At 35.1% G+C, this 24,854-nt stretch overlaps 1 protein-coding gene across 3 annotated transcripts in view; it reads left to right on the forward strand.

The window, feature by feature from the left end:
- The first annotated feature begins 319 nt into the window (after nucleotides 1–319).
- The window catches only part of RFX3 (regulatory factor X3), a 105,630-nt gene continuing 81,095 nt past the window's right edge, over nucleotides 320–24,854 (forward strand). For 2 of the 3 annotated variants that reach the window (XM_054004339.1, XM_054004342.1), the window contains exons 1-2: nucleotides 320–626; nucleotides 2,115–2,191. The gene's annotated coding sequence lies outside the window, so the exon portion shown is untranslated. The remainder of the gene's footprint in view (nucleotides 627–2,114; nucleotides 2,192–24,854) is intronic. The other variant, XM_054004340.1, reaches the window with a different exon arrangement.

Consider the following 24,854-nt stretch of genomic DNA (forward strand, 5'->3'; position numbering starts at 1 on the left):
TCGAAAATGGCAGCGCGGGCCACGGGCGGTGGGGGAGCGGCCCGTCCGCCGCCATCTTGAGGCGAGAGGGACGGCGGCCGCCGAGCCCCTCCTGCCCGGCCTCCTGCCGGAAGTGGCGTCAGGCGGCCGCCGCGCGGCCACACCCCCCCCGCCGGGACTCACGCGGCCGCCGCGCGCCCCGCACCGCGCCGGGCCGGGCCCGCCGTGTGCGCCCCCCGCGCGGGCGGAGAACCGGGCGGGCGCGCGCCCTAGGCCGGGGGGCCGGGGAAACCGCCGCGCGCCAGCCGTTACCGCAGGCCCCGCCCCTTCCGGGGCGCTCGGCCGCGCCGCCGCCCCCGCCTCCCTCCGTCCGCCCGTCGGTCCCTCCCTCCCGCTCCCGCTCTCCTTTTGTGAGTTATAGCAACCGTTGCCTTGTGAGTCGAGCGCCATAGTCACCGTAGTCCTGGCGACTGTTACCCATCAACAACAGCCGCTCCGCTCCCGCTCCTGCTCCTCCTCCTCCTGCCGCTGCTCCGCACCCCCTGCTTCACCGTCACCCACCACAACAACAACAACAACAACAACCGCAGCCGCCGCCAGCAGCAGCAGCGACAGCGGGAGCGCCGCCGCAGCCCGCCCCGGCACAGGTGAATGCGCTCGGCGGGCGCACCCCGGCCCTCCCTCCTCTTTCTCCGCGAGGCATCCGGGCCCGGGCTGCGCCCGTGCTCGCAAGGCGGCGAGGGGACGCGGGGCTCCCCGCCGGCCCCCCGCGGCCCTCCCGGGAGCGCTGTGCGGTTGGGGGGAGAGGGGCGGCAGGCATAGATGGGGGTGTCGGGCGGGGAGCGGGGCCGGCCGCCGTGCGGGCCGAGGAGGAGGAAAGGCTGGGCGATGCCGGGGACGCAGGCACGCTGCGGGACCTCCAGGACAATCGCTGGGATGCGGTGGGTGTGCGTCTGAGTTGGATCTCGTTTGTACGGGTCGGGAGATGGAGAAATCGGGGAACGCGCTGCGGCCTCAGTCAAAGGTTAATGGCTTTAAACCTGAAAAAAGCCGTAGGGTTGGGAGGAAAGATGCAGCCGGAGACGGATCCTGTAGGACGGCAAGAGTAGGGGTTGGTTTCCCCCTTTCACTTACAGGCGCCTTGTTCTGATTTGATTTGACTACTAAATGACTAAATGTTGCAGGTTTTCTTGAACTTGCTATATCTTTTAATGATACTCTCGTGCTGTCGGTCATATCAACCCCCTTTTTTTTGTGTGCTTTCTCTGTGTAATTTTTTCTTTTATTCATAATTAATGTTGCAGTTTGTTTTTGTGCAAGCTATATTTTCTTTGTATTGTGAAGTGGGGTTTTGTTTATTCAATACCTCCACCAATACATAGAGTAGCAGTTGTTTTTTTTTTTTTCTTATTGCACTCCTTCTGCAGGGAATTGTTTTTAAATTATGCTTTCCTACTGACAGTGTAGCATGTAATCATGCATGTGTAAGTCTAGTTTATTGCCCAGTGAGTTACGTGCATGTGGAGAGAATCCATTTGTTTCCTTAAACTCTCCACGATGAAGGAAATTCAAGATACTGACTGTGGGTTTCAGCACTAAGCAGCAAAGAAAGGAGAAAAAAAAACAGTATGAAAAATAAGTCTGTGTGATTTTGTTAGTGGTTCTGCTTTCCAAGAGTGCTTTTGTGAAAGAGGGAAGGGACAGCTATTTACCCCTCAAAGAGATGTAGTAGGACTCATGTTATTAATGATTATCGTTTCCTTCTCATTTTTAATCCAAAATGCTTGCTTTCTTCATCCATTTTGTGATTGCTTATTAAGATCTAAAGATTTGTGTTGTCATTGATGTCAAATCATACTTCATATACTTTTTGAATTCTTTGGATGAAGTCAATTTTTGGTATCTTTTATGGCAATGAAAAATTTAACATCTTAACATATCAATACCCACTTGCACTCTCCCCTTTGACTTGTCAAATCATGTGTTGTTTTGGTAGATTTTATTCTTTCTAAAGTGGTGACTTATTTATTTTCTTATTTATTTAGTAATATAATTAGGAAAAAATAATGCTCTTGTTTTTAATCTAATCCCTACATTTAATTGTACGTACACCTTTTCCATTTTTGTATCCCTAGATATCCAGTGTAAGATACGGGATTTGTCTCACATTGGAACTACCAATGAGTGTGCCTGGGGCAATTTTTTCAAGCAGGTATTAACTACAAAATCTGCTAAGTGGTTAGTGCATTGTTTGATACTGATACTCCTTGAGGCAAGGCATATTGGATCTTTTTTTTAGAGTATTTTAATATTTCATAATTCACAAGAACTTGGAAAAGAAATTATTTTAAATAATGACCAAAAGCCTCTACATCATCATCTTTTAATTTTTTAACTCCATGATTAAACCACTGCATACTAATTTTGTAGGCCCTGGTATAAATAAGTTCTAAATACATTAAGAATTTTCAGTGTGAGTACTAGTAGGGTATCAGTTATATGGCACATCTAAGTCTTTATGAATTCGTTGCTAGATTCTGTAATTCATTGGTTTCAAAATAATTCCTGGCATCTACTGTTGTTGAAAAGACCGAGAGAGTTCTGCAGCATACCTTTCTTAAGTAGTTCTCTTAGAGCAGGACAGAATACTACTCAGGATGTCTTTGCAGAACATGTATCCAGGCTGTTGGGTACCAAAGGAAAGTGTGTGCCTGTGTGTGAGACAAAGTTTCTGTTCTAATTCTGTGGGGTGATGTATACAGGTGTTTTTGAAAAATCATATTAAAAGCACATGGTTTTGTCTAAAACCAAAGACCTTTATAGTACTATTCATCTGCATTTTCCTTAGCCAGTGACTACAATTTGGAAAATAATAAAGCAGGTGTAATCACTGCTTTTAATATTATGGACTTCTCTGAGAAAAGTATTTACTCTTTATTCTTTCCAAGATACTGCAGTGACCACAGACGAGATCTGCATTGTGCATTCTGATTCCCTAATGCCCACAGCTAACAAAATAGTTGGTGTTTGTGATGCTGACCAGTGTTTAAAAATGACATAGCTTGTGATATTTATTTATTTATTTAAAATGCATAGGCTTTCATGACTTACAGAGTGTGACTATCTAATTTTGTTTCAACGTATCCGAACAAAACGGTAAGGATCAGGTGCTCTATTGTGTTACTAGTAAGCTAACCTACATTATGCTACTTTGGAGAAATCCTTTCACTAGGGTAGTGTAGGTAAAAGACAGCGGCATCAAAGATACTGTTAAAAGCTATTAAAGATTTTAAAGTCATGGTGCTTTATTAGATATTAGGTTTGGCTTTGTTAGCACTATCCCATTTTTTTTCCTTTTTGACAGGGTATTGTTAATCAAAAACTGCCTAGAGAAAGAAATGTTGCACTTTGTTTCCATTTACTAAACTTTTGAGAAGTCCAGCTTTTGTTTGCTTCTCCTACTTGAACGTAAGCCAGTGTCTAAAATGCAATAGTACTTTATCATTGTAGTTCCTATTACTGTTGTAGCTAGTGTTTCTCATTTTCATGTTCTACTTTGAAAGGCTTTCTTCTCTCTGAAAATATTCTAGATTAGTTGTATTTTTTACCTGCAGTCTTCAACAGCTTACCATCTGCAGGTATGTGTCATGCAAAATGCTTAAAAAATGAATAAGCTTTAAAAAATATATATGACTATTAAAATGGTTTTTAAAAATAATTGTCAGTTGGAAATACATATGAATGCTCTACAATACAGAATAAAAAATAAACTTTCAGTGACAATGTAGTGTCCTTGTAGTTGGAGTTCCATTTCAAAATTGAGCTCCTTGTCAAATTTATGTTCTAGAGTACAAAAAGAAGAATGTTTTGAAATTATCAATGAAAATGCTTTTTTTTTTTTTTTTTTTTTTTTTTTGGCCAAGAATTAGGGCTGAAAACTTACTGACACTTTTAAAATGAATAACTAAAATTTAAGACCTTTTATTTTAATTAGCCACAAGTTTATTGTCAATGTATATTGCCTACAGTTGGTTGTCAATCAAAACAATACTTCTCTTTTCTCACAGCTAAGATTTTGATTTTTAGATTTGGCTAAATCTAGTTTGTTAGAGACAGATGGCTGATTTAAACAGGTGTCACTTTCATTTCTTGTGCCTTGTGTTGAAACTTCCAGAGGTTTACAAAAGAGCTTCCTAAAGCAGATGGTGATCTCCACTTCTGTGATTAGAAAAATGTACTTTTGTAGGAAATTATTTTCCTAATGACTAGGTGTATTTTAATAGTTTGATGTGTCATATTAGAGTTTATGCTTTAACAGTTAAAATATCATAGCAGAGTTTGAAATGTTTCATATAATGCAATAATTTTAAAATTTCTTTTCTTGTTGGACTTTTAAAGGAGATCTGAGATCTGAGATCTGATTTTGGTGTGAAATTCATCAGTTTGAGTGTGTGGATAGCTGTAGACCTAATAATTGTTATTCTTGCAAGACCAAGAGCAGATATATTGCTTGGTGTAACAATTTGTTTCACTACCTTTTCTTTTCTACTTAAAGATTATTTCTTTTTGGAATATTTTTTAATAAAAATGAATTACTATTAAGAACACAGGATTAGTGTCAAACTAATGTATGTTTAATTTTTTTCTGGCACCTTGCTGTATTAGCATATCTGCAGGTTTCTTTTCTTTTAAAATTTTTTATTCAATATTTATAATTTTCTCAATTACAAAAGATTTTAATTGGGAAGATTGAAATTGAAGTTAGTTTTCTAATAATTTTTTGTTATTTTTGTTTCTATGGACTCATTTCTCATTTTTTCTTGTTTTTATGTTGACTTTTTTTATCGCAATGACTGGTGTTTATTGTTAGTTGTTTTCTTTTTCTAGCAGATGCACCAGAGGGTGCTGTGCTATTTGAAATACAAAAAGGAAAGAAAATCCTGAAAGTTTGTTAATTGAAATGCTTTGATAATGCATATGATACTTGAATAAACATTACTGAAATTTTCACACTTTTCTTTTCTGTGCAGTGCAATATAGCAAACTTACTGTTTTGACAATATTATGTTAAAAATCGTAGAGGAAATTGGCTGTTCTGGATCGGATTATGTCTGTGTATGTTAATTCACACACTTAAAATGCAATTTCTGTTCATCAAAAGAAAACAAATATTTATATGTAAATTATGTCTGTTTCACTTGTAGCTAAAACTATATGAGCTGTATACTTACTGAAGTACTACATGAACTCATGTGAGACACACATACATTTTGGAGTGACCTTTACTGTATATTTTTCATTTATAAGTCTGTGTTCACATTTTATGTAGCTAATTTGCTCATATGAACCCTTTTTAAAAAATGTATTGCTGTATATAGAATTATTTTCCTTTCTCACTGAAGCTCTTCCTAGATGAAACTGAGGTTGGCATGGAGAGTATGTACTTATGAATTGCAAAAAGAACAGGATATTTTTCTCCATCAATCAATCAGTAGTTCTGGGAAAGAAAGCCACCAACCCACCTCCCCCTCACACCTTCCCCCCAACAAAATACAAAAAAACCTCAAACCAAACCAAACAACCCCCCCAAAATAAACCCCAACCAAAAAACCCACAAAAAACAAACAAAAAACCTCCCAAAACAAACAAACAAACAAAAACCAACAAAAAACCCCCAAACCAGCCCTTGCCTCTACATATTTAAAATTACCAGTAAGTTTCATTTTAAAAGAATTCCCTATGGATGTATGAACCTGTCAGATTAGAAATTAATTGTAGTAACTTCTGTAGTTTAGTAATACCTATTTTTTTATCATACCCCATAAGATTAATAAGGCAATATTTTTTTCCTGTGTGCAGGTGGTTAATAGTGTCGAGTTTAGAGTAATTTTCCTTTGGAAACACATGAAAAGACATAGAGTGTATCTAGGGTAGTACACCTCAAATTGCTTAGTTTTGGACACTATTGCAAACAATTTAGTTGTTCTACCTGCTCACTATTGTGAGTTGTTCAGTTAGTTAGGAACTTCAGTTTTGGTGTCCTAAAATCAAGAGGTAGTGGATATATTGTCAATTCTATTTGATAAAGAAATTTCCTGTTTTACAATATAAATTTTAGTGAGACTTGGAAGGTTAATTTCTAGCAATTTAGAATATCTGTCTTCTTTAAATTCTTGCATGACATTCATAGCAATGCTATGAGAATGCCAAATATTGTATATTAATAACTGAATTGGAGTGTACTTGTAGCATTTATAACTATTCATTCATCAAAGAGAGGAAAGAGGAATTTAGTACTATTTTTAAAGGTCATTTCATTCACCCATAGACTAAGTATGTTGAGTACATCTCAGCTTCTTAGACCATCTCTGAGTAAACAATATATTTATTTCTTTCATTTCTTCTTATTGAAGACAGATTTCAAGTAAGTTTATAAGGCCTTTAAGGCAGGAACCATGTATTTAGATTTTGTTGAGGCTTTGGATGCTGCTACTACAACTAATGACTCAAAGCCATGTTTGCTGTTTATGTACCAAGTAAGTGGATTCTCTCTTCTCTTTTACTTCGTCATTTAATCTAACTATGCTTTCTCTTACATACCACCTCAGGGATTTTTTCTAAACTCTGAAACTCAGTGTAGTTAAATCATGCAACATTACAAAGTAGAAATAGTAAGAGGCATCTCTGTTAAAGGATGAAGTATGTCAGTTTGCAGGTGCCATTGACTCATATTATTCTACCTCAGTTAAGGTGTTCTGGGGTTTTGGTATTTTTTTGTCTGATTACTTTTTTGTGTGCTGCTAACTATACATCCTTTACAAGGAATTTTAAAAGTATAATAGGATTCCATGACAGAACTACTTACAAGACAGTTATTAACGTTATAGCTATTTATTTATTCAAAAATACATTTTTGGCTCCAGTGAACCAGTTCATGTCTGCTGAATTTTCAAGTGATTCTCTAATATCTTTGGTTTGATTTTCTTCCCCCTTCCCCAAAAGTTCCAAAATCTGGGGCGGGAAGAAGGGAGAGCAGTCTTGCTTATGTATCTCTCTTATCTCACAATGATATTGGATGTTTATTGAATTTCTGAAGTTTCCTTAGTTTCCTTTCTAGTGGATTAGATTACTAGGACTATGAATTTATACTATTGTCTTTGGTGTGATCTGTTGCAGATTATCCACAGAGCATTTTGATATGTTGCTGTTGTACTGGGTGGCATCATCTTAACAAAATTAGTCTTATCACCTGAGCTTTTTCTTCCTTGCATTGTGGTAGAATTCTGCACTGTAGAGACCTAGGAGTGAAATTAGCAGTGAAACTAATGAGTTGAATGGTAAAAAGTAGTCAGCATTATCTAAGGAGAACTTCATCTATTCATTATTGGTAGAGGAAAGAAAAAACAAACAAACAAAAAAAAAAAAAAACCAAAAAAAAAAAAAACCAAAAAAAAAAAAACCAAACAAAACAAAAAAAAAAAAAAACCAAACAAACAAAAAAAAAACCCACAAAAAAAACCAACCAACCAACCAAAAAACCAAAACTAAAATAGCTGTAGTTCTCAAGTTCTCATGCCATTGGAAGCAGTGGTCAATATCAGGATTTCTGTCTTACATTAAATGTCTCATAAATTTGAAGACTTATTTCCTATTTAACTGCTGCAAAAAGTACTCAAAATTCTCCATTTAGAGTCCTAACTGTTTTGTATTCCCAGTAAGATGTCTGCTGTATTCTTACCTCTTTATTGTTCTCTGGCTTGAGAGTAGATACAATAGAGTTAAAGATTTAATGAAGGAAGAATGTTGCCTACCTCCCGTTTTTTGCTGATGAGATGTACATTGTAGTTCTTCCATTAGGAAGGACATGTGGCTACACACAAAGGATTGTTACTTTGTCTTTCTAGTTAATATTTAATATAGTGTTTATTATTGGATGTCAGTGTTAATTACTTTGTATCTCAGAGAATTTAGAAAATGCAATAAAGAATTAACCTTGCTTTAGAACTACTTTCTTTAATTAAAATCCTGTTTTTCCTTTTCAGTGTTTTTAAGAAAAATAGTTGTTCTATAATTGCCATGTAAAAACTAATTTTCTCAAAATTTATGACTGAAAAATCTGGAATAATTAAATGATCATCTGATATGCATTTTATGGTTAAGTTATAGAAAGGTGTTGTTTAAATATATATAGTTCAAGAGACTTTTACAGTAACTTATAAAATACATGACTTATGAAAACTATTTAGATTTCTTCTGTAGGAAGGTCCAGCTGTTTTCAAAGTTACATTAGCTTTAGATGGTAAGGAGCAGTTGAGCTACTTGTATAGTAGCTGATTTATCAAACTGACTGTTAGCCATGATGTGAGTTGACACACTGTGGTAGCTAAGATCATATAAACATTTGTATTTGTCTTTAGCATTTAGTTCACTCCTATTGTGTTTTGTCCACTTTGTGTTAAATCAATTCAACTGAATTGCAATTTGTAGAGGAGTTGATAAATAACTCTTCCATATTCATTGTATTGTTTTCCTGTCAGATTTAGTAAATGGAAAAATGTAGAATCCAATGTGTTTCTAATTCCTCAGAGTTGAAACTGGGTAATATTAATAGCAATTCCATGTAACTTCTAGGAAGTTTATTCGTTGGAATTTCTGAAAAGCATGGAAGCTCTTCTGTGAGCTATATCATCCTTACAGTTGTTTAGAGAGTAGAACATATTTAGAACATTAAATCATAGATTTAATGTAATTTAATATAATTATTATTTAATAATAAGTGGAGGTAAGTAGAACAGAAATATAGCTTTATTCCCTTATTTTGTGGAAATACTTTTGAGCTGCAAGTCTGCATTCTGAAGTGAGGCAAGAGTGAAGTGAGGCAGCTAAGATGAAAATGCAGCTCTTCATTGTCTCTTTCCAGGTGCTTTCTGATGGAAGGTTGTCCTGAGTTGCTCTGGCTTTCTCCAACTTTGAAACTCCTTTCTAGTGTAAGAAGCCCAGTCCTGAGAGGGTATTGCATGGAACAGTAGTGAGCAAGTAAATGTGTAGAGATTTCAGTATGCTGAGTCTGTAGTGGTGTGGAGATGAGAAAGGCTTAGGGTCTTGCAAACCTCTGGCTAGTTCACAAAATTTAGGTTTTGTGTCTGAAGTACCTTTTGCTAGCAAATTTATGTCATGTTGAGGAAAGGTTCATTAGCAGTAAACTCAGAATTAGAGATGGTCCTACAAAGCAATAACATAATTTATCATGTAAGTTATGATTCTGTCTTATGAAACAGATCTTACAGTGTTCTAAAAGTTGTGGGTTTACACTGATTCAGTTGTATCTGTTTGGTGTAGTAGTTTTTTACTGCTGTTGTTTCAGGTCATTCAGATGGTCAGTTGTTAAACACTATAACCTTATGAACTTACGTGGTCTGGGATATCCAGATTTTATGTTACTATTTTATATCCATACTTCCTGTGGAGGCAGATTTAAAATTCAGATATTAAAATTTCCTGCCGTCATCTTGGTATGTGCCACTGAGTCAAATTTCCTGTCCTTAATAGGGCTTGAAGGTCTTTAGTATCTTCACTCCTTGGCCTACTTTAGTATTTATTTCTCCATACTGAATTCTGAAGAAACTGACATTTCTTGAATTCAGGGAAGAGCTGGACACAGGATCATGATTTCAGTGCAGTGACCAACTATCATGACCTGATGAAGATGGATTCTTCATGCAGTCTCAAATCACTGGTTACAAGTTCGTTTGTCACAAACATATTTCAGACAACTGAGATGAAGAGAAGTTATAGGATTACTTTCCATGTGAAAGATTGCCATATAAGGACACCCACTGCTTAATTTCAGGATGAAATACTAGATTATTTGGCTAAGACTTGTAACAATTCAGTGCTGTAAATCTCAGAAACTTTTAATGGCTTATGTCCTCAACACAGATGTAAGTTCGAGATACTCAGAAGTTTTTGTGTCAGCATAGTTCTATTTTCTGTTACATACTATGATCCAAGCGTGGTAACTCTTCAGACACAGCTGAATTTCCTGAAAGCTCAACATCAACAGACTGATCATCTGTACTCTACTGAAGAAAGGGTTAAACTGGAGCCAGTAATTTTTTTCCTGTACTTGAAAATAATGAATATTTTGAAAAACTACAAACATTTTCTTCCCATATTTTTTAAAATGGGGAAAAAAAATAATGTCCAAGTCAGAAAAACAGGTGGATCTGGCTGATAGAAATTATGGTTTTGTCATCTGTAGTAAAGAAAGCTCTCTGTGTGTGTAAGTTTTGGTCAGAAATGCTTTAGTACTTGTCCCAGAGTTTGTAGTGTAAGAATGGGAAAGTAACAGGTTTTGACCATTAAAAACAGCTTGAAGATGTAATTGTGTATTAATAGTGGGAATTGAGATGTTGATTCATAATGTGTTACATCCTCTAATAAAATTACATGTGTCATCTCCATAAAGCAAACTGCATGGTCACAAGTATAACTTTGTTTTATAGCTATGCTTCTGATGTCCCAATGATCTGTTCTCTTTGACTAATATTTAGATTTAATTTTTAAAAATATATTCATTCCACATGAAGTACTTCTGTCTTCCACAGAGTGATTCAAAAGCATTTTATGTGCTTAGTTACAGGATTTAACTTGCTAGTATGGAAATGGTTAAGTTTACTGTAGTGTTGCCAGAATGATTTTTGCTTTCTTGTTTCCTCCTTATATATTTTTTTTGAATATATTTAGACTATTGTTGTATAATTACATAGTTCCTAGCTAGCTCCAGTATTTTTCTCTACCCTGATAGGCAGAAAGACAAAACACATTCCAGAAGCTCCAAGGCCCCTATCTTGTCTTGGTTTTCTTTGAGAGCCAAGGTTCAAACCAGCTCTTGGAGACATATTTTCATACATAAAGTTTAGTTCCTATCTAAGCTGGGGTGGAATTCAGGAAAGGGTAGAACCAGGGGGAATTACCTCATCGACTGTGCTCCTAATTGGGAATTCTTTTCAATTATGCTAATTTGCTAAACTTATAAAACTCTATTCACGCTGTGTGGGATGGGCTTTTTTACATACCTGTCCCTTCCAGGCCTCCAATAAAGACTAGCCTTTATATTACCTCCTATACTACTATTGTCTTGAAAGTGTATTGCTCATTTCTAGATCTTTAAGGCATCAATAAAACCAAAGGAACAGGAGATGCTGAGGGTACTCAGTACAGGATGGTGTGCAGTTTACGGTTGATTGTTTGGGGTTTTGTATTTGTTTGTTAGTTTGGGGTTTTTTTCCTTGAAGAGTGAAAGAAATGTGGAAGATATTTTCATAGGAATAAGAATCATCTACCAAGGCATTTTATTTTAGTCTAGGTTGTTCAGCTTGTCAAGTGGAGTTACTTGTGTTAGGGCAAAGGGTAAAACTGGTGGTTTTACTGGTGATAAAACATGGTTGCGTACCATATCACTGACTGGTATGTCATTTCTGTATTGAGCATATTTTCTCAAATAATCTGCTAGCCATTCTTCACAGGGTGTTAGAAAGCTTATATTTTCTTACAGCAAACATACAGATTACCTATTATAAACACAGTTGTCTTAGTGAAATCTAGAACAAAAGCGGTCACTGAAAAAAATACTCTTTTAACCTACTTCTACAAGAATCTTCTGGCCAAAAGAGAGAGAAATGCCAGTCCTGTGAAGCTCTCTAGGGCTTCACAGACCTGTAGCTGCAGACTGCAGGGTGGGGACAGAGTGGCTGAGACTATAGGTTGGATGAGACCCCGAGGTCCATGGTTGTCAGGTAGCTGAACGTGTGCAAGCAGTGTGCCTTCAGTGCAGAGAAGATCAAAAAATATTGGGCTGTATGGACACAGGTATAGGCGGGAAATTTAGACAAATGTTTATTCATGTCTCTTCTGTATTTATTATACAAAATTCACATGCATTTCTGCTTTTACTGTTACTGTTCTGCCGCTGTGGGAAGGATGTTGGTTGGAGTAAGTTCAGCAAAGGGCCACTAAGACAGTCAGGAACTAAAGTGCATGTCTATGAATAGGCACTGAAGGACATGGACTTGTTTAGTCTGGAGAAGAGAGAGTTACAGAGGTCTCAATGGCAGCCTTCCCTGGAAGTGCACTTCCTATGGAAGTGTGTGGTGAAAGGATGAGAGAAAATCATGAGAGGTTTAGATTGGACACAAGAAGACCCTTTTTCTCCATGAGGATGGCCCAACAATGCACCTTGGACCAAGTGAGGTTTTGCCGTCTCCATCTTTGGAGATTTTCAGCCTCTGAATGGATAAAGCCCTGGGGAGCTGGTCTAATGCCAAGTCTGAACCTGCTTTGGGAGGGAAGTTGGGCTTGGCAGCTCCTGAAATCCATGGCAGCCCAAGCTATACTATAATTTTACTTGGGATTCTTGCTCTACAGCAGAAGTTCCTAGATGTGATCTAGTTTGCCTTCTAGTCTTGTTGGCCAGTTCAGTTTCCTAGGACTGCATTTAAATCCTCACATCTGGAAGTAAAAGTGGAGGGATAGAGCTAGAGTCACAAAGTAGTCCTCTTGACATACATCACAAATACCTGGATTGGGTGGGTGCCCAGGAGATGATCTCCCTAACCACACAACTCTTGGGTTCCTTTTTTCTTTGGTGTGTTACTTCTGTTATTTTGGTCCAACACTTCATTCTATGGATTTTGCAAACTTAGGTCTGGACATAGACTGGATTCCTCGCATTTATTTATACAATATTTTAGAATGAAACCTTGAGACTTTTTCACTGGAGTACTGCAGAGGCAAAAAAATAAAAGCAGTAGCAGGAAAACAAAATTTTTTAGATCTCTTGAGGAAAAGACAATGATGAACAAAGGGTTTTATGAAAGAAGGAGGGACCTTGGTTGAATACCTGGCAAAACCAAACCCCAGTTGCTGATTTCTGTGGGCATTTTTTTGTGTGTATTTATCAAAGTCTTAATTAGGAGTTTTTAATTCCTTTGTTATAGCAAAAGAAAAAAATAAAAGAGGAAGAACTACAAATTACATTTTTATTGGAAATTATTCAGAATTTTAAAATAAACTGGATAATGTCCTTTCTTTGTTGAAACAAGTTCAGGGATGTTGATGAAGCATTCTATATTTGGCTTACTGCCTGGTGATTTGTAAATGGTGTTCAATGTACATAACAGCCAACAATCTGAAGAGGGTATCAATTTTTTTTGTAATGAGGGTATCTAAAACATTTTCCTGTAACTTGACTCTGTTCACTTTGATAAGAACTGGACTGTGTCCAAAGAAAAAGGATTTCAGAAGCAAGGGCAATCATTTTTGAGTGTATGTAAAGAGATGTTTGTTTTAAAAAAGTGTTTGCTTTATCATATAGCTACAGATATAAAATTAATAGCAATGATAGAGATCGAGAGCAAGGATCTAAGGAAGTATGTATTGCAGTAACTGTTATTGGTGAAATCAGAAAAAATAGGTTGATAATCAATGCTTCTGTTGACTGAAGTGATTCTCTTTGAGGGTCTTTTAGTTGTTTTGGCTGGAGTTTATAATGATGGGACATTCAGATCCATAGCAAAATTAATGTACTTTGATTTCTCTTACTCTTATTTAGCACTGCTTGAGAGATAAGCAAAAACATATGTATACATTACTAATTATGATAAATGTAGTCTTGATAATCATGGCAGTATTAGAAAGTAATCCCTTTATTTAAATAGAGATGTTTCATATCAGCTAATAAGCTGAGTTGAATTGAATGATTAAGGCCTGGATAAGCAAATAAATTATTTACTACATGTTTTTATTTTATTCATAATTTGTTAAACATACCTCTGTCAAATTTGAGAGTGTAAGTTAAAGAGAGATGTAGGATTTCCATAAAGTGTTTCTAGTGATTTTTTTCCAAGGAAAAATCCTTTTTTTTGATTGAATAGAGTATGTGAATGCACAGTGAAACTCAAAGTGCCCTAAAAGATCTAACACCATGACATAGTCAGTACCTTTTTCAAGTATCTCTATTCTAATATGCTAATATTTTAGAATATTCCTGTCAAGTCCTGCCTGACTTTTTAAAGTCAGTGATTAAAATGAGTATCAAGAAATTCAACTAGTAGAAATCCTGGTGGGCAAAACAAAGAGCTGCAATAAGGAAAACAAATGAAATAAACTTAAACATATCTCAAAATGTATATAATTAGTGTTCAATGTTGGTGTTGTACTTGTTGTAGTTTAGATTTCTATATTTCCGCATTATAAATGAGATAGCTAATGATACCTGTTTGATATTATTTTTACAGTTACTTGGTAATTATGGAAGAACAATGCAATGATATGTTATATAGTCATATGTCTTTATCTTAAGACTTAGAAATCAAATTCAGTTTCTACTGTTGATTATATAAATATTGTATAAATACTGTTGCTGAATGTTCTTTATATTTGAATTGTTTTTTTATTTTCTATAGGTACTGTAGGCTGGAGCCAAATAAAAAAAAGTTACCAAATAATTATAAAAATCAGTTACCATTACTTTTTGTCAAATAATCTTTCGGAAGTAATATTACTTAAACTTCCTGAACATCACGCTTTTTGTCTGATTATATGAACATTTCTATTAGGAATGTTTTTTAACATTAGAAGCCAGAAATCAAATAAACAAATAAATATGCTTTGGATCCAGTTGTGCAATTCTCAATATTCAATTTGTATTATAATTTCTTGCTATAAATTTGTATAATAACTTCTTGCTAATTATAAGTACAATTACTGTAAATATAGAGATTAGTTAAATACTCACTGTCGTACAGTACCAGTCATTGTCATTGGTTAATGACATTCTGTTCTCCTTTTTTATGATTAATTAATTTACCTTATATTTTTTTATTATTTTTATTTGCATTTATGTGTGCTGGTATGCTTTTCATTATTCTTTACTTCACTTGGGTTTTACATTGTACTTAATTTTTATTTTTAAACTCAGTATTTTTGATTTGAGGGCAAAAAAGCCATGCTAGATAAACTTAACTAATAATAATCCTTGTGCTTGTTTTAATTTTACAATTTCATGTTTTCAAATGATTTCTGCAGTCAATCATAGCTAAGAGCTTAGAGAACTGTTTCTTTGATAGAAAGGTAGTGGTGAGTAAAGATGATTTAATGCTTTTAGGATATTGTTTATAAATAAATGCCTGTAAGCTGAAAATATAAGTTGAAATGGTTTGTTCTAAGTCACAGATGGAATAAAAATAAAATATTGGTATCTATCCAGGAAATACAAGCTGTGGTGTGTTAAATCACTATCTTTTCAGGTGCTCAGTACTGTTAGGTTGGAAAAGCAGAACAGAATGTGCTGTGGAACTGAGTGTCTTTTACAGTGAGGTCAAAAAAAAGCCATGTGGGAGGGTTTTTTATATGTTTGGCTTACAGGATTTTTTGGTTTATTTTTTTGTGTATGATTTGTATGTATTTTAAATGTTAAAATAGATTTCATTTTGTGTGACATCAAAATGTAGTAACAGTGTCCTGTGAATAAATATCTGCTTGTGAAAGCTAACGTGTTGGGAAAGGTCACGCAGGAAGGCAAACAAAGTTATAATTAGTATCTTCATTAATGTTGTCAAGTGTGATAATAAATTTCAAGCATGTTTGGTAAAATAGTATTTTTGTAGTGAGAGGATTTTTTGTCATTGCTTTCAATGTAATGCATTTCTTGTATATTTCCTGTATAATTGCTGCTGCTGAATTTGCTCTTAAATTGAATATACATTTCTTAAATAAAAAAAGAAAGAACATGGTAAACATCGTGAAATATTGGTTGCCTTGTTACAGTTACAGTACTTCAAATACATGGTTGCAAAGCTAAGTAGTAGATTTCTAAAGAGATTCTTAAGATTCAGATGGTAGGGCAAGGTTGAGGATATCTTTAGGACATAAAGGAGTATTTTATAATGAGACAGCCTTCTGTAAATGGGTTTCTAAATTTCTAAGTTTGTAAATGTTCCTTTCTCTCTCTTTCTTTCAAATTAAAGTACATGCCAGTCTTGAGGTTTTTTTACGTCAGCATTTTTTCTTTCCTTTGCATTTATAATGTAGTTCTTTTTTTGCTGCTTTATTATATCATCATTGGTGATAGTGATATCTGCTTACTTATATTTTGCAATTACAATTATTTTTTCAGTACTTTTGTGGCATTCACCTTTTGTTACTAAGCTCAGTTGTTCAGTATCCACAGTTTGGCTGTTAGGCTTTTTTTCCCTGTTCTTGTTGGATGCCTGGCTTGGATGTGGTTTAATATTTAACAATTTACCTAAGATAGTGGTGTGTGACTAGTCTGCTAAGCATCACACAGTGCTGACATAGTTGATTGTAGGGATTGCCTACAGGTGCCGAGATTGGCTTTCAGGGACTGCCTGATTTTTTATTTGCCAGTAGCCACTTTGCTTTCATGTTTGCTAATCTCTAGCTTTCTCTCGGGGTGCTTTAGCCTGCTTCATGGCAGTGTATACAGAATTGGTACTTAAAATATATTTGGAAGAACATTCTTTTATTCAGTTTGATGTAGTTGGGAATAATTTGAATTGAGAAATTCAGAATCTGTTTCTTTTAACAGCTACATGAGAACAGGTAAATCTCCAGACTCTGTAGAAAATAACCCCAGTTACTGAGGAGTGGAATGCTTGAAGAATATCTTAAAATAAGATCTTGAGTCATTTGGGGGTTTTGGTGGAGGGGGTATATTTGTTGTTGTTGTTGTTTCAGGAAACTCAGGGGAGCAGTTGTACATGCATTTGGTCTAATTGTGGTGGTAGTGAATTCTATCCTAAGAATAGGATTCTAGAATTATGGGAGAAACATTACCTTCATAAGTAATCTTACTAATGTGTAATTGTCTCCTAGAGCCAGGGGAACGTTCAGCTTGTACAATTTATTTGAATGGCCAGTTTACAAGTGAATTATCTTCTGCAATAAAGGATGAAGGATTCTTAGGCTCATCCTTGAGCTAATTATAGTGAGATTCTGGTCAAATTTCTTTTACTAAACTGTCAGTGAAGGCAACCAGAGTGTCTCACCAGACTGAAGGCATCAAGGCCCTATTCTGTTTTGTGTAAAAAAACCACTGATGTCTACAATTTCATTTCCTTCAGTAACATTAAAGCAAATATACTTACAGAAGAACATTTAAGGAAAAATGGTGGATGGACGTACTTTGTCAAAGTCCTCCTTTCCCTAATAAATTCTTGGGCAGCACAGAAGTATGTAACAAGCTCTAACAGAATGTTGACTGCAGAACTTAATTCAGATAATCAGTACCTACTTTTTAATTATAAACCTTAGGTAGTTTTACAGCATGACATGCTTCTATTATTCCTCTAGCAGTATCTAGTTATTGGTGTTGTCCAAGCAGTCTGTCATCTTTGAGGTCATGATGTCTAGGGTAACATATTACAGTGATCCTTTTTGTATAAAATCATAAAAAGCAAACTAGTAATGGTGGTTATACACAGCAACTCTTTAGATTTATGGATTTGGCTAGAATGTGTTTCATTTTGGCATTTTGTTGTAGACCCTACTAGATTTGTGGCTGTCAACTGTTCCAGGCTAAATCCCTCAAGTACAGGGGCTAATGCAGTTTTTTGTTGTTTGAGTGTTACCCTGACACAGGTGAAAAGTTCAGTTTTACCTTTGAAAATGATTTTGCAAACTTAAAAATTCTGGAAAAGCAACAAAGTTGTAGTTGGAAGAGTTTGAATTCATGAGTGCATTCTGCTGATATTTGCTGTTTTACCCCCAGTCATCTGAGATTTTTGTCTTCAGAACAGGCTTCATATTTGTTATTGTTTTCATGGTTCCCTTAAAAAACATCAGCCACTAAGTAATAAAGCATTTTGGAAAGGATAAACCATAGCATTTCCTTATATGACTACTGGAATCTATTTTGTGGCACTGTCTTTTACATCTGTTGTCTAGATAACTGATCTTAACATTTCCAATAACTACTAGGGAAGTGCATTAATTTCTTAAATTTGTACTCTTAAGAAAATAAGTTTGGTTTGTTGTTTCTTGGTTTGTTTTTTTTCTGTCTTATTCAAAAGATGATTAGAAGTTTCAGAAAAACATACTAACAAAATAATTAGCTTGAAAAGGTAAGAAGCATTGCTACCATTGAAGAAGAGGCATTTGCAACTTACTTTTCACTCCCAGCATTCTGGATACTCAGGCAGCAAATACTCAGAATCCATCCTACAGTGTTGTATGGATCCATTTAAAGAACCAAGCTAGAGGAAATGCTGCTTTCTTAGTTCTGGTGCCATGGAACAACTTGTTCTTTGATGCTGACTGGAACTGCCTCAGATTATTATAAAGAAAAGCCATAATAATCAGCTCTTTTGCATGTCATTTCTTAGCCATTCTTCAGCAGATTTACAAAAATATTTCTGAAATAAATTAATCTGTAGAGACTTACATAGATGTCTAATATGTAGAATGTGTACAGGTGACAAAGACATACAAAACTAGAACTCACCTGAAATCTGCTTAGAGGTTTTTGGACATATTTTGATATAGATTATAAATAAGAAATATTCTGCCATTTCAGAGTTAATTAAGTTCTTTTTTTTTCTCTAAGTTTCACTTTTATGATCTAGAGTATGAAAATTGTATGAAAATGTATTATGCTGTGAAAAGTTTATTATAAAATATCTTTGCAGAGGATGTTTAGCAGCTCCATTATACTAGCTGGTTAGTATGTGAAGGTTAGACTTTGATGGAGTTTGGAGTTAACAGATTTTAGCTTTGCTAATTTAAGTGATGGATTAGAGGAAATACTGCTGTCTGCTTTGTTGTAATGTGCAGTGTAGTCAGATATATTGCTTCTGTGTAATTTTTTGGAGTTTGTTTTTGTATACCATATTCAAATCTGTAATTATAACTTTTTTTAAGGGTATGCATGGATTGGGGTTGACTAAGGAGAGTGTTAATCTATTTAAATAAAGTGGTTAGAGCCATAGGAGAGGGCCTGTGGTGTTTTCAAGGCTTCTCAGACTGAAAGTGCTGCATAACCCTTTTAGGTTGCGTAGCAACAGGCTCCTAGCAACAATAATAGATTGAATTTCCAATAGTGACCAGGCCGGATGTAATAATAAAGCAAGAGTACAAACAGTTGTCATGGTTTTCTTTTCACAGTAAACTAGTGTTGAATTTAGGGAGATTTTGTTTCTCAAAGTGGTGAACCTCTTTGCAAAATGAAAGTAATTTTGAAAATTGAGGTACCAAAACCCTGACAAGGTGCTTAAAATGAATGACTTTGATGTCTAGTAGTTTGGAACATTGGGAAAAACAAAGACACATTGAACTGGTTGTTAACAAAAAAGAGTATTTAATAACCACTTTACATTGCTTTTAAATCCCAACTTCTTTTATAAATTGACCTGTACTGGATCTTCATAAAAACCCCTAGCTGTACTGATATACATATTGTTTAGAAAAGTTAGGAAATACCATGTCAGTATACTGTTAAAAGGTAATGAATAAAACTGAGTAACAGATTTGTTTCATGACATTAATCTGTCAGTATTTCATATTTTCAGGACCTGTTATGTGTGAAAGGTAGAAATATATGGATAAGCAAGTGACTTCAAATGAGACAGAAATCATCTCATTAAATAGTAATAGTTGTAATTCTGGATGATTACATTTCAGTTTTAAATGTTTTGACTTGGCTAACAGTTGAAAATTTTAACACTGGTTGTTAAATAAAGATGTGGATTGACGCTAGATTAACACCTCTTTTCAGTTCTTATATCTGGTTTTGGGATGATGTTGAAGTGTCACTGTAGTAAAAGCCAGTTACCTTAACAAAAAGGACAAATTAATTATTTGTAATCTGCTATATTCCATTAATACGGCACTCTTTGTTTCCTGAATGAAAACTGCTTTAAGAGTATAAAACATTCATCTTTAGTTAGTGATAACAGGGGCGACTCTGGGGGCTATACAGTATTGAAGTAAAAATATAAAATTACACATTTGGAAGTTAGAGACTTGAGATGTTTCACAGTGTGTTCAGATGTTTATCAGTTGTGTTTTATCTCAAATTTTTAAAACTGAATTCTGAAAAAAGCTTTTCTTTTTAGGGAACCTAATAGGTCTGACTACAGATAGTATTTTCCATTTTAACTGTTAATCTCAGTGTTTTGATAGAATTATGGAATGTTAAGGGATTTGAAGGGATCTTAATGACTGTTTAGTTCCAACTCCCCTGCTATGGGCAGGGACACCTCCCACTTGACCAGGTTGCTTAAGGCCTTATTCAACCTGGCCTTGAACATTGCCAGGGTTGGGGCAACCACAACTTCTCTGGGCAACCTGTTCCAGTGTCTCATCAACCTCAAGTAAAGTGCGGCGTTCAACAGTAAAGAATTTCTTATTAAGTTTTTCCTCATTTGGCACTAAAATTCGCATGGTGGAGGGTATTAGCATGGTGACAGAGACATATTTTGGATATAATCAATGAAACAAGATGCTTTTATGTGATCATATTCAAAAATTTAGTTCTGTTATTTGAATTGTGAGTTAAGCAGTAGTCTGAACAACATTCTGAATTTGTATTATGTTTATAATTTAGACTATCCACTCATTTAAACTCTTGAATTTTAAAGCTTAAAAATTATTTAGGAGTGTAATCTATTCTGAGTCTGACATCTAAGCAAAAGCATTTGACTAGCATTTGTGGATTGCTAAATAATTTTGTGCTCTACAGAGGTATGTATGTGGTAATGTAATTACTGCCACAGCTGGAGAGCTAGGAGAATTTGAAGGGTTTAACAGAATTAGAGGTTTGTAACTTAGAATAAAATTAAAATCTGATAATGAAATTATAGCTAGGATATAGAAAGAAGAAATTTAAAATACTGGAACATAACTTTTACAGCATTCATAGATTATAACTGTTAAAGGTATCTTTACTGAGAATTGTTTTGTATAGTATAGTTGTGATATTTTCAGAGAAGTCTCAAGCATTTTAACCTTACATTGTAACTATAGTATTTATTATGGCAAATACATATTCTTAAGTCATGTACATTACAATCAGAATTTTTGTAAGAATTTCCTTTCCAGAAGTGCAGTCATTAACTTTGTTCAGCTCTGTGTCCTTTCTCCTACATAGCTGGATTTCTATATGTTTTATTAGTACTTGTTTTTACTTTTGGACCAGAGATGTTGCTTAGAATAGTTAGTTACTGATATTGTTCTTGTTGGGCAAACATAAATAACTGGATTTGCTTGTTAAGGCTTTTACTTCATCTAGACCTGACCTATCAGGCAGCTTGCCTCAGAATTTAAAAAACCCATAAAAAACCTTTTCCATTCAAATCAAAAGAGCAGAGGTCAGATATTGGACTCTGTGCCAGATATGATGGTAATGAGTGGGTTTTTTTTTTATTCCTGTGCTTTTAGGGGAGTTTAAGTGAAACTTACATCTGGAGATGATACTTTGCATTTCTTTGAGCTTACAATTTTTATGAAAGAGAAAACAAAATACTTAATGTAATAATGAAAAACTAGGAGGACAGAAAATCGATTGTAGGGTCTTGTAGCATATAACAATGGAAAATCTTGAGGAACAAAATGGAAGGTGAGCTAAAGAGAAAATACTCAGCCCCAATTTTATTTATTTATTTTTAACTGTAAGAATATGTAATTTTAGGAAATTCATTCAAGTGTTTGGAAATGTAAAAAGAAAGACTGGGAGGAAGTAGGTCTTTGAAGGACAACAGAGAACAAGAAGTTTGGCAAAAAATCTGTATGGTCCATTAGGTTGTACATTAATCCTCCTACTGAATTACCATGAAACGTAATGCGTTGTGGCGTGGCATGGCATTGAGTGTTTAATCCTATGTTTTTAAATTAGTGTTGTTGATATGCAAATTTATTTTCTGAATTTTCCCTTTCATGTAAACATATTCTATTCTCATATTGATTTATTGTAAGAACAATTACACTACAATTTAGTGTAAGAAGTCAAAACAATTATTTTTTTGTTTAAAGGCTATAAGTTGAAAACTGTAGTTTGGAATAATTGACCAGATACCAATTCTGAAACAAACATCTCGTATGCTTTCTATTGATTTTTTTGTAGTAATATCTTTATTTTCTCAATACACTAACTATGAATAAAATAACAAATAGAAGCAATAATGTTGGTTTATGTAATATTAATGAAATGCTGTGTAAAATTACAAGATGTTTAAAAATGCAGTTTTTTAAATGGGTAAAGAAACAGGCTGAAGTAGCAGGCTGAATGCTTCCAAGCAAAAAGCTATAGTAGCATTAAATGTAATTGTTGTGTGGAGGACGACAAGATCTAACTAACTTTTTGGACGTAACTGCTATTTATATGTTCCTGGAGCATGTATGATATTCTTCTTTCATAAATTTACCCATGTACAATATTCACTCTTTGATCGTATACTGTTATTTATGCCACATTTATCTGCCAAGAAGAGTGAAGAATGTCAATGAGATGTTCTTCTGCTTAATTAAATAATTAACACCCAACTTAATAGGTCTACATTACATAAACATAGCTGTTAATCAGATATAAGTACAGAATGCTGTTTGTGCATTGGACCTGAACTTGTGTGTTCAGCATCTCTCTTTTTGATACACCCTTGAAGATTTTAAAGTTACTTGTATTGAAAAGATAGGTATAGGAAGCTACTGTGCAGAATTCCTGGGAATCAGACCTGCTTTTATCTAGAGAGGACAAAGGTGGACAAAAATAATCTTTGATGGTGACCTTTTGAAGAGAGAGATAGAATTTTCAGATGATAAGATTTATGTCTGCATAGATGAGATTTATGTATTTTTATATTTCTGGAAAGTAATTCTTCAGAATGCTCATGTTTTAGTTCTTTTTTGCAAGGGTATCATTATTGGAAAATTCCGAGCTGCCTAAAATTTACAGATTTTCTTAGGTATTTTCCTATGTTTCTGACAATTGAGAATTTAAGATTTCTGTGGTATTCTGAGAAAAAATATTCTTTTGCCATTTTTCTTCCAAATGCATTTTATGTTGTAATAAATAGGAGAGCATCTAAATAGTATTGCTAAATATTACATACAGCTTTACATTTATACTTTCATGCACTAGTTTTTTGTGTTTAATTTGTGTCATGTTTTTAATAGAATTGTTGACTATTCTGAAAGAGCTGACTATGATCATACAATCTTAAATGTAGCCCTTGGGGCTACCTATTTCATATTAGTTATTGATGAGAAAGCTGTCATTAAGGACTTCTCTTTTAAGAATTTTACAGATACAGTGTGTGAATTGCTGTCTCTCATGATTTAATTTTTGAAGCATACTAGAACAAAAAGCCCTGTGTTTGGAACTTAGGTAATTTCTAGGTCTTTCTAGAAGCAAAGAAATGTTCTATTACAGTCATTGAAGGTGCTGACCTATAAAGCAAATCTTATTTTAATTTTCTCTTACTTGATCATGGAATATAGCTACCTAGCCAAAATCAGTCAGTAACATTAAGTTATTCATGCCTTGAGATAATATGCCATTCAGTTTTTAAATGAATATGAGAATAGTGGTGATACCACCTTACAATCATTTACCTCATTGAAATAAAATATATTAAGCCTCTAATCATTAGATAAATAATACTGTAATTACTTGAAGTCTCAGTAGCTAGGCCTGTTTTTTCCTTTCCTGTATTGTAGAAGACAGTCTCTTTTGAGCTTGAAGGTGTTTTGACATGACAAATGTGACATTAAAATCAGTGTAGTTCCTTTGAATAATTAATTGGCCTGCCAGTGCTCTTATAAAAGTGGCAAATGTAGGATGTATATGGTGTTGTTATTTCAAAATAATATTAATTTATAACTGCAGTAATGCTCACTGTATAAACATAGTGTTATAAGTTCAGACATACATCAGTTCTTTAAAAAAGTTTTAGTTCCTTAATGTGTTTGACTAGGTAATTATATCAAAATGTATCAGTTGTGCCATGTATTTGAGTTTGGGGGAAGGGGAGAAGGGGGGAAGGGGATGTTCACAAATGAATTCTAGTACTATTTCAGCTTTCTTTGATATTGTTGTTTTTAATATCCGAAACAAAACCATTGTAGTGTTGAAAAAGTATCTTTTACCAGGTAATGATGCCTTAAATGTGGAGAGTTTGACTCCCAGCTTGTACTGTTAGTCACTTCTGGCTGCACACTACAGTTCTTTCCTGCACTTTCCACTTCCATTCTGTATTTCTTCTTCAGTATGTGAGACAAATGGGTAATGAGAAAAGCAAGTAGTTTAATTTTGAGATGAATCAACAAAATATCAAACTGTAGCTATGTGACTAAAACCATTGTGATGTCACAGTCTTGCATAACCTGCAGTGAGTTTGATCACAAGGAAGCATCTGATCATTGTGAAAAATAAGTTGCTGTCAATGCTCTCTTTGGGGATTATTTAAAAATAGAAATGTGTGGAAGGGAGAATAGGGAATTGAAATGTCCAGACAGTAATTGAAGATACATTCTTTAGATACAATTTGGGGCAGATTTGGTAGAAAAGGACAATGGTAAAAGGCAAGGTACCCAAGGTACATTCTTCACCTTGGTCTTTATTGGTAAGATCTGCCTTCAGGTGTTGCAGGATCATGGATCATGGGACGTTTGCCCTCTGTGGAGGAGTGTTAGGTTTTGATTATTTAAACAAACAGGACATACAAAAACAGAATGTTCAAAATTTCCGTTGATTCGGGGAAAATGCACACAGGGATGGTGAGGGAGCTGACCAATGCCACCAGGAGATCACTCTTGATTGTTCGAAAGGTCATGGTGGTCAGGGGATGTTCCAGATGTGGGGC

The sequence above is a fragment of the Vidua macroura genome, chromosome Z (assembly GCF_024509145.1).
Source record: "Vidua macroura isolate BioBank_ID:100142 chromosome Z, ASM2450914v1, whole genome shotgun sequence".
Classification (NCBI taxonomy): domain Eukaryota; kingdom Metazoa; phylum Chordata; class Aves; order Passeriformes; family Viduidae; genus Vidua; species Vidua macroura.